An 8,593-nucleotide genomic window follows, 5' to 3' on the forward strand; every position below is an offset into this window, starting at 1 on the left:
TTCTACCCAAGTAGTCCGAGATTCTACTACGTGTATTCTTCCTTTAGTTAAATGAATCAGATTCTTATTTCACATATCCTTTCATTACTAAATCATTCTTTTCTGAATAAACTAATTCCTCACTTGGCTTCTTAATCAAGTATCACTAAGTTAATGACTTATTCTTTAATCAACTAATTAATATTGATTGTTAACTTATTAATCCTTATAGAGCCATAAAACATGTCTAGAATGCTTTGGAAAGAGATGAGAATAAAAATGTGAATTAAATGCGATTTTTCAAAATATGCTAAAAATAGGGTCTTCGCTCGAGCGCCACTTTGGTCGCTCGAGCGGACTGTAAAATTTGAAAAACTTCTGGGAGCTCGATTTTCACGCTCAAGCGAGACTTTCCTCACTCGCGCGTGTCACGACCCGCTCCCCGTACCCAAGGGTTAGGCATCGTGATGGCCAGTAACCAAGGTTACCTCTGGCCAAATCTTTAAACAATTTAATAAACGCAAGCGGAAGAAATATTTAAATAAGGGTACTAAAATAATCATTGGAGCTTCTATTTTTATTACAAAAGGTATTGACCAAAAAGGCCGATTTTTACATAAAAAAAATACATCAATAAAAGTGCTTTGTGCCTACTCCAGACGCTGGTCCCGACATGCCACCTGAAAGTGGTAAAAAACTATAAGCTCATGGCAGAGTGAGAAATATTATACTAAGAGTATAAGGCATAAAATTCACCATGGATAATTAGTTAGGCCAAAAGAGCTTGATACATATAATACGAAAATCATTTGATATATACTTCAGATCATATAATATGAAAATCACTATACAACCATAACCACGGTACATCACTAAGTGCCAAGCACTACACTGGTCGATGGATCCACGACAAACACTGGACCACAAAGTGGTCAATCACTAAGCCAATGGTTATTTAAGTCTCCCAAGGCATGAGACTCACTAAGCCAATGGTTAGTTAAGTCCCCCAAGGCATGGGACTCACTAAGCCAATGGTTATTTAAGTCCCCCAAGGCATGGGACTCCCGTGGTGGTACTTACAAAACATATTTTCATATAAGGTCATAGCCAAATATTCTTTAAGAGTAAAACAAACACATCCATGGGTTTCTTTTTAAGCAAATAGGGTTCATAAAATAATCTACGTAACTGAAACCTTTATAAAATATAACTTTTATTAATATACTAATAAAATATAGCTTTTATAAAATAGATTTTGGTAAGTCAAAACATACATAAAATACGTTTTGGAGACTCAAAGTATAATATAACTCACCTTAACTTTAATACATTACTCTTTATTTTCACCATCAAAGACCCTTTTAGCTTCCACTATTCTTTCCTTCCTTTCCTCTCTTTTCTTTCCTTTTCTTTTCTTTCTCTCTTCCTTTCTTTTTCTTTCTTCCTGCCGTTTTCTCCCCCAGGCGCCTATAAACCTGCCGTTTTCTCCCCCAGGCGCCTCCGTATTTATAGGGGGGAAAAGGCACTACGTGGCAGATTCAGTAATAATTATATAGATTCGTTCTTATCCTTAATAGATATTTAAGATAATTACTCTTTGACTCAATATTTTAATATAATTATATAAATAATTTAATTTTTAATTAAATTACACTTTATTATTTACCAACATAAAATTAATTATTTATTTTACTTCCACACCCATTATTATTATTATTTATATTATCTATATTATTATTATTTATATTTTGACCCCTAAACTTTTAATAATTATATTATTTTACAAAATTACACATAATAATATATAATAAATTATATATATTCTTAACTGAGATTAAATAATATTAGTATAAATTCTACATAATAATGAAAAATCTGGGTTGTTACAATCTTTCCTCCTTTTAAAATTTCGTCCTCGAAATTTGTTATATGTAAGCTATCCGCTGCGCACTCTGATAAATATATATTAGATGATTAATTTGATAGAAAATAGTACCTCAAAAAAAAAACTTTACCAAAAATTACTCACTGTTTACTTGTCAAAAATTAGTTTGGACCAAAATGAGAAATAATGGGTGACTTAAAAAACTTTTCACTCGTATTATTCATGATAAAAATAAATAAATGGAAAGAAAATGAGACCACAATGACAGAATCATATGTGAGAGTTGAAAAAAATTTGAGATAAACTTTTCATTGATTGGAAATAATTTCAAAATTAGTATCTTTATAATTTGAACCCACTTTTAAAAACATCAAAATAAATTTTTTTTTTCAATACTGAACTGAAAATTATATGTATTTAATTATATTATAATTTTGGTAAATGCTTGAGCCCGACACCTTTCATTTCTTGTCCTTCTTTTACAAATATAAATTATATCTAATATCCTTTACAAATTAAGCACACAAAAAAAAAAATTATTATATATGTAATCATATAAAATTATAATATAATTAAATCGACGAAAAAAATATAATAATTCGGTATTAATTACCCGTTATCCCACTTCTTAAATGTGCGTGTGTCCTATGCTCCAATGATGATTTTTAATTTTATAAACCATTGCTCTGATACCATTTGTCACGACCCGCTCCCCGTACCCAAGGGTTAGGCATCGTGATGGCCAGTAACCGAGGTTACCTCCGGCCAAATCTTTAAACAATTTAATAAACGCAAGCGGAAGAAATATTTAAATAAGGCTACTAAAATAATCATTGGAGCTTCTATTTTTATTACAAAAGGTATTGACCAAAAAGGCCGATTTTTACATAAAAAAAATACATCAATAAAAGTGCTTTGTGCCTACTCCAGACGCTGGTCCCGACATGCCACCTGAAAGTGGTAAAAAACTATAAGATCATGGCAGAGTGAGAAATATTATACTAAGAGTATAAGGCATAAAATTCACGGTGGGAAAGTAGTAAACGGTGCTATTCCAGCTCTGTTTGAAGAAGGGAGGCATGCATGCTCGCTTCGGTTCCTCGCTTTGGAAGGCCTTCCGGTTGCTCTTTAGAGGCTCTGTTTGCAGGGTGTCTTCCAGTGCTTGCGGCTGGACCTTACCAAAACACTGCAGGGGTAGTCACCAGTGGCCTGCCGGCCAGGAAAGGAGATCTTCCGGCCAAAGATGGTCCATTGCTGGCCAAGGGTGGCATACTGCCGGCCATCAGTGGCAGGCTGCCGGCCATTGGTGTGCTGTGACACCAAACTGCAACGAAACAAAAAATAGAGAAAATGGAGGGTTTCCCAAGAACATGTACGCACCATGGCACTCCAAATCACCTCAAAACATCAAGGGAGAGGCCTAGTTGGATCCACGACCATCAATCACGCATCCCGATGCATGATGGCCAAAGATCCAACTTGTGCAAATCAATATGAAAATGAATGCACAAATAAAACAAGTAAAGCCTAGAACTCTAACATGAATCATCAAGAGCTTTAACGACCGAGAATTGAGACACGTTCCATCACTTGAAGTATAAAACGCCCCTCGTTCCTCGTGCTCGGATTAACACTTAATCCAAGCAATGCAACACATAAACATGGAAAACATGCAACATGACCTAAATGTGCAAACATGCAACTAACCCAAGCATGCAACAAGCATATAAGCATAATGGGAGGTGACGACCTTGGACAACATGACAAAATGCAACATAAACATGTGAGCATGCAAGGTATGCAAAGCTAAACAAGTATGCGACAACATACGAAATGAAACAAGCATGCGACAACATGGTAAGATGGGCTTACACCAAAGATGGACGGCTCTCAACTAGGTCCAAATCAGGAGCCAAAGCGATGAATTAAGCCACACAACACACTCAAGCATGCAAAATGCGAAAGGTTCAACAAAGGGGCCTAAAAGGGCAACTCTCAAAAGTGCCTAAGAAGTGACAAATGTGCAAGTGTAACAACACTATATGCATTGAAATGAGATGATAAATGATGCAAAATCATTTAAATAGCTCAAGGATAGCATGCGTGAATCACCGAAACACGAAGCTTGCAAGGCCAATTACACTATAGCTATTCGAAGCATGAAGGATATGGCAAGGGCAACCCGAAACAGTCCTAGTACATACTATATGAGACTAAAACATGCATGGAAGTAAGCCAAAGCAAGCTAGCATACAATGCTAAAACATAGGACATGCAAGGCTACAAAAGAGGCAATGCACTACACCTATGAGAACCAATCATGGCATGACTTGGACAACCAAAAATAAAGTTACATCATGGTATATTAGGACCCAAAATGTACTGAAATGATGAGCCAAAGGCTTAGGCTAAGTGGCATGCACAAAAATCCATTCTTGAAGCATAAAGCACAAGCTATACAAAGCATTCAAGGCATGTCAAATGCAAGTGAACAACAACATTTCATGGACTGAAATAGCATGTGGAATGAGGGCAAGGCATGCAAACATCACATGTATGGCATAATAGGGGCCTCAAAACCCAAGACTAGCCTAAGCATTTACACTATAGCTATACAAAGCATGAGTGATATGGTCATGGCAGCCCAAAACAGTCCTAGAACACTTCAAAATAAGCATAAAATCATGTTTGAGCGAAGCCAAAATATGCTAGTATGATGAGTCAAAACATCATGCACAAAGGGCTAGTAAACAAGATTTGTTCTACACCTATATGGAGCATGCAAAGGATGATCAAACCAACTATGTATAGGGTCATAACATGCCAAATGATAACCAAATACATGCTGAAATGTAAACCAAACTGTAACAAGCCCGCGGGGGACCTCACTACAGCTCGGACTCGATTCGTGTCACGGTTCTAAGTCTGAACCAAAGAGTCCAAATCCGGCAAATCGTTTTGAGAAAAACAGATTTTTTTGAAAGAAGTGCCAAACATGGACTGCTTTGCCAGATACAGAGTCGCCACCTAAATGTTTTTTTAATGGGAAATTTAGGAAACCCTGACTCGGTGCCAAAGGCCACGTGTCCGTCATCACCAAAGTTGCCTCGGCTCGGGAACTTGGGTACGATTGGGGAAGGTCACTTCGTGAGCACCCCCGCTCGCCCGATCAAAGATCGGCCTCTACTAACCATGATATCTATTTTTGTAAACATTGTGAGTTCTTATTCCGGTTATTAACCTAGATTACTATGTGATGCGCACAGCATACAAGTATAGACTGGATCGCCTGAATTGGAACAAAACATTTCATGTTTGTTTTTGAAAGATGGTTTGCTACTCGCAAGTAGGCTTAAAGATGCAGATTTTGCCACCCTCGGGTGGGCTTAGAAAAGATGGTTTTGCCACTATCTAGTGGGCTTAAAACAAATATTTGATGAATTGTCCCAATCCAAACAACCCAACCTTCACCCACAGGCATTCAGGCAGTTATATCATATAAGCAATTAGCCTCATGGTAAGCATGCTATTCATGGCATTCACTCACACACATGCAAGGATGCTAAAGCATAAAACTCACCGAGTACTCCAAGCTAAAAAAAGAAGTTTATTAGAAATCATGCATGATCCTAAATATACAGAAATGCCTAATGCAACACATGCAAAAATGCAAACTATAGCAGGCTCGGCTATTCTAAACATGGCATATGAAATGCTACAACTAACATGTATTCACTTTGGAATTGAAAGTACAATGCAGTTAGTATGGTGCGCCGAGCCTGGTGCATGCAAAAACAGATGAATGATGCAAACATGTTATCATACTGTATGCTAATTGAAATATGCCCTAATCTAACCATCATAAGCGAATAAATAAAAGGGAGAAAGACGTGGGGTTGGAAGACATACAACACACACACGCACACTTATTACAGTTGTGCCCTCGCGCAGAGGGTCCGAATAAATAATACAGTCCCAAATAAAAGAATATTACAGTCCAAATAATATACAAATTCCTAATTAATTAACAAATTAAATAAGAAAACTGTAAAACTGGCATGCAAGCCAGGGACTGCCTTGCTTCTGATGAATGATGCATGTCTGGGCTGCCTTGCGCGGAAATCCACCGGGATGCCCCAATTAGCCTCTGTTTACACCTTTTCTTGAAATGCGTGCCAAGCCCCGAAAAGTTTGCTGATTCTTCATTTTGCTGCAACAGAGAGCAGGAAAGGGGCATAGCAATATATTTTCACAAATATATGCATACCTCGATCCTCGTGCCACCAATCACGCATATCGAGGCATGGTGGCCGAGGAGTCGAATTGCACAATTTAATATGGGATGAATGCACATGAAAACACAACAAGACCTAACTCCATCATGGATGATCCGGAGTGTCGGTGACTGGGAATTGAGACACGTTCCGTCACTCGGAGTACGAAACGTACCTCGTTTCTCGTGCCCAGGCTAACTCCTATTCCGGACATGATGCAATATGCATGATATGCATGAATGCAACTAAGATACAGCCTAGCATGCACAATGCTATGAAAATGAGATGTCTCGAAATGCGTGCACAAGGGCACGCAAACCGAGGAAATGACAAAATGCGATCTAAATGACATGGAAATGTGATAAGGGCTTACACTAACATGAGAGAGCCTCAGCCACGCTCACATAAGAGGCCGATGGATGAAAATGAAGTGCCTCGAAATGCGTGCACACGGGCACGCAAACCGAGGCGATGACATACGCAATGCAATGGCATGGAAATGGCATATAGAATGCAACATGGACTTATACTAACATGAGAGAGCCTCAGCCACACTCACATAAGAGGCCGATGGATGAAAATGAAGTGCCTCGAAATGCGTGCACACGGGCACGCAAACTGAGGCAATGGCATACGCAATGCATTATGGCTAAAATGGCATATAGAATGCAACATGGACTTATACTAACATGAGAGAGCCTCAGCCACACTCACATAAGAGGCTGATAGATGAAAATGAAGTGCCTCGAAGTGTGTGCACACGGGCACGCAAACCGTGGTAATGGCATATGCAATGCAATATGGCAAAAATGGCTGAGGCGAAAACACACCCGATGCATGGGATCTCTCCCGAAATGCAAAATTAGGCACGTAGAATGAACTACAGCTATACAAAGCATGCATAATTGGTACATGAAATGAAAAGACAGAAGCAAGGCAGCCTCAAACTAAGCATTTTTACAGTACAAATCATGGCCAAACAGCAAGCAAAGATAGGGCAACAATGGCATGCAAAAATGGCCCTAAACACGAGATTATGAAGCAACTCATAGCTTCTAACTCCAAATAGGTTAGGGCCCTTCAACAAAGTTGAAGAGGGGCCCAAAATATGATGTTTTCCAGAACTATAAAAACCCCAAAAACAAACACAGGTATGGCTGCACTCCCATGCAAGAAAAAGGGCCAAAAGGTGGCCAAAGAGGCAAGTGGTATATGCAAAGCCCAAACTGAAAAATTCCCTTCTACAACATTGAAGAGGGACCAAAAATATGACTATTTACAGAACTGTAAAAACTCCAAAACAGTATACAAACATGCTAGAAATGCAATGCAAAATGAGGCTCAAAAGTGGCTATAACACAAAGTATGCAAAATATTCATCAAACAGCCAAAGACCCTTAATGAAACATGTTAAGAAGGTCAAAATAAGACTATTTCTAGGCCTGTAAAAAGACCAAAAACAGAAGCATGATAGGCTGCCAAAGCATGCAAGAAAATGACATTCAATGAGGATATTGAAGCAAGTGCAATATGGAGGGCTCAAACCGGGTCGAGCCTTAATGAAACAAGAAAATGAGCTCAAAAAAATGACCTTTTCAGTTTTGGTCAGAGCTCAAATCAATAAGAATGTATGGCTTACAAAAGGTGCAAGAAATGGACCAAAAAGGGGGAAATGCTACTCACCCTTGAAGACCAATGCTTTTGTTGCTTCTTGGACCAACTTTGATGACTCTAAGCTGCTGGAGTTCCTCCCCTTGCTGCTGAAATGGGGTAGTGATGGTAGAGCTTGAAGATGATGAAGAAATGGAGCCCAAAACTTGAAGGAAATGGGGTGATATGTATGTATATGCTCCAACCAATCCTTCTAACCCTCTTTCTTGAGTTGGGAGGCTAGAAAAAAATGCAAGAGAGGGAGAGAAGACTCTAGGCCAAAAGTGGAGCCAAAATGAGCCTCTTGTTCCCCCACAAAATATCCCCCGGATATAGATATTTTCTGGGGGAAACAGCTGTACAGCTGTAAAGTGTGCACTGCAAGGAATATGGCCGGCCAAGTATTTTTGTTGTAGGTGGTCTGCCGGCCACCCCCCCTAGCCGGCCGGCCAAGGGTCAAAAAGGCCAAGTGGCTTTAGTGGCCGGCCACCACATAATGGTGGTCTCCCAGGTCTCCTCTTCACAATCCTGTGGTTCGAATTCGGAAACTCTAAAACAGGAGAGAGAACAAGCCATTTTGAGGAGGGGTTCAAAAGGTTCAAATGGAATTAATGGCCGGCCATAAACTTTTAGGGTCCTCCCATGTGTGTACAACACAAATATGTGGTTTGGGTTTGAAGAAAATGGCTCCAAGGTGTTCAACATTGGCTCGGAATGAGGGGTTCAAAAGGGTCAAGAAACATTAGTGGCCGGCCATGAACTTTTAGGGTCCTCCCATGTGTGTATATCACAAATATGTGGTTTG

At 39.1% G+C, this 8,593-nt stretch overlaps 1 long non-coding RNA gene across 1 annotated transcript; it reads right to left on the bottom strand.

Moving 5' to 3' along the window:
• Positions 1-521: 521 nt before the first annotated feature.
• On the bottom strand, positions 522-1,465 carry LOC145804300 (uncharacterized). The gene is made up of 2 exons (XR_014345931.1): positions 1,295-1,465; positions 522-659 (listed from the first exon to the last, which is right to left on the bottom strand). It is a non-coding gene; the product is annotated as an uncharacterized LOC145804300 (long non-coding RNA).
• Between the last annotated feature and the right edge of the window lie 7,128 nt (positions 1,466-8,593).

Source organism: Camellia sinensis, chromosome 12, assembly GCF_055761805.1.
Source record: "Camellia sinensis isolate YWXY chromosome 12, ASM5576180v1, whole genome shotgun sequence".
NCBI classification, from domain to species: Eukaryota; Viridiplantae; Streptophyta; class Magnoliopsida; order Ericales; family Theaceae; genus Camellia; species Camellia sinensis.